Genomic DNA, 2,493 nt, shown 5'->3' on the forward strand with positions numbered 1-2,493 from the left:
GTGAGGAGTGGATGATTTTTTTTTTTCCTGTAGGTCAGTCCTATTTATTGCATATTGTCTTAATCACTTTATCGACAGTCAACAACCTCCTGACTCTGGTACATAACTTATTATTGTAGGAAATTGCAATGCTTAAGTAATCAACTGCAGTTCTGATGTTTTGTGATCATACTTGTCCTCTTATGTGCATCAAAGACTCGAGCTGGCTGCTGTGAACAGAGGATTGGTGGGAAGAGAGCGTGGCCACACGGAGAACGTAACGATTTCTAATGTCTTAACTTAACCATGGTTAACTTCTGTTCTCTTGGCAATTTCATTGTTAGACAGAGCGTGGTTTTGCCCTCGCTGGAGACATTTTTGGATTGTTAACATGCATACTGTAACTGTATTTCACACTTGGCTTAAAAGCATGCATTACAGCATTTTCATCCCCTTATTTGCAGTTCGATATAATCAATGAAAATAGACACCAAAGTAAACAAGTTTTAAACAGATGCAATTGAAATCCATCGAGATTGAAAGCAACAAACAGGAGCCTGTTTATTTTGGCAGACGTTTAAAGGAAAGGGAAAATGGTGGTAATTGAAATGCAGTGTCATTTGGCAAACTGCTGAGCTGAGAAAATGAATTAATGAAAAATCAAATAGTTCTTAACATCTTCCCTCTGACTTTCGTTTTATCTCCTGTTATATCATCCAAGAGACAGTTATTGCTCAGCTGCATCCCAGAAAAAACCTTGTTTAAAAGTGAATACAATGTTCCCCCTTGCTCTCAAACAGGGGTTGAGATCAAAGTCTAATCACATTTAAGTGGGTGTAAATTGAACCAGTGGAACCACAATATCAATCCTGCTCCTTTCTTTCCGCTAAAATACCACAGAGGTGTTGCTCTGACAGTACACACTTTAGCTGTTACTATGCCTGATCTACAACATGGATTGGTTTGTGCATTTTGCTTTTGGACCATACTTTATGGCTGACATAGACAATATAAGCAGACCCCTTGCCTTTGGAAGTCCCCATTACTTTCGGGATTTTAATTACCACATATAATTTTGAGTCACATTCAAAGATAACGTTTCCTTTATAGTGCCTTTATATATATATATATATATCTTTAGCTTTTCAGTTTCAGGGTGCTTATTTAAGTGAGCCTCCATGTTTGACTCATATAATAACAGTTGTAATGACTGGTACTGGAGATGCAGACAAAGTGCCCTTTCTCCATTTCTCTTAGATAGAAGAGTTTAAATGATAGAGCATGCAGTGGGAGGGAAAAGGCCAGTTACAGCCCCTGGGCTCCCTTATGCCTCCTAGAAATTTAGCTTGACTGATCAATCTGTGGTTGTGTCCTAAAACTGTTAGTACCCGTGTCTTTTTCTACAAGTGATCGCTGGGTTGTTGGCAAGGTTTGTAGGATGTAGCTGCCTAGACATTTTACATTTAGCCTGTTGTTGTCATCCAAAGGGACTCACACTAAAATCAATAACATTTCCACCGTGGAGTAAGAATCCTTGCTTTGTTAATCGGCCAGTCAGAAGCAGAGGTTTCTGTCCTCTCTTCACCTTGAATATCATAGCACGCACTTTGAGACGAGTATGTTTTTAATCATGCCACAGACGTATTAGCAGGCGTATTTCGAAATAATTCAGGCTTTTGAAAAGGCACCCTGCACTGCCGAGCATTGTGTGTTGTGTTGTTTGTGTTTAATTCATACTCGGCGTCTGCGGCGGATTGGCTCACACCGGCGCCTTGCAGTCATTTGAATTAGAGCTGCAAAACTATTAAAAATGTATGGTTTGTATGAATGCCTGACCTATATTTTCCATGCAAATAAATAAATAAACAGGGGTTTAGGGAGGATGATGCAAATCTTCAGAAGTGGGACACAGGATGAGCTAATGACATTATAGCAATAAAGGCTTTGGATTTCACACAGAGAGCCTTATGGAGACCAATCCTGTCTTACTCATTCCCTGCCTTTGCTCTCTGCCCATTATCAGTCTATCCCAGGATGCTGCCCGCACTATCTGTCCCAGCATGGCTGTGTTTGAATTGGCCTGTCCCAGTTCAAGTGTATATTGTGACTCAACTCCCTGTGCACACTTCAGGGTTGCAGAGAGAATGACTTTGCTTTAATGTAGTTGTGTATTTTTTCTAGTGCATTGACACAAGGTGGACACAAGTCTTTGTTTTACTGACGGTGATGTGGCTTTTCTCCTTCATTCTGCCATTACACCACGTCTGTCTATCTTTTTTTCTTCTGCATCTCTTTGTGCTCCTCTCCCCACCCTGACTGAACCCCTCTGTAGTCTCTGTAGGCTTCTTCTTCACTCTGCCATTCAGTCAATGTCAGGGACCATTGCATTGAGGATAAAGGCCACTGGTTTTTCTCGCTTCATGATGAACTGTCGCTGTCTGACTGAAGCAGCGTCTAGTATTCACACAGAGAGAGAGAGAGAGAGAGAGAGAGAGAGAGAGAGAGAGAGAGAGA

Source organism: Anarrhichthys ocellatus, unplaced genomic scaffold (assembly GCF_004355925.1).
Source record: "Anarrhichthys ocellatus isolate YVR2014 unplaced genomic scaffold, GSC_Weel_1.0 scaffold3, whole genome shotgun sequence".
Lineage (NCBI taxonomy): Eukaryota > Metazoa > Chordata > Actinopteri > Perciformes > Anarhichadidae > Anarrhichthys > Anarrhichthys ocellatus.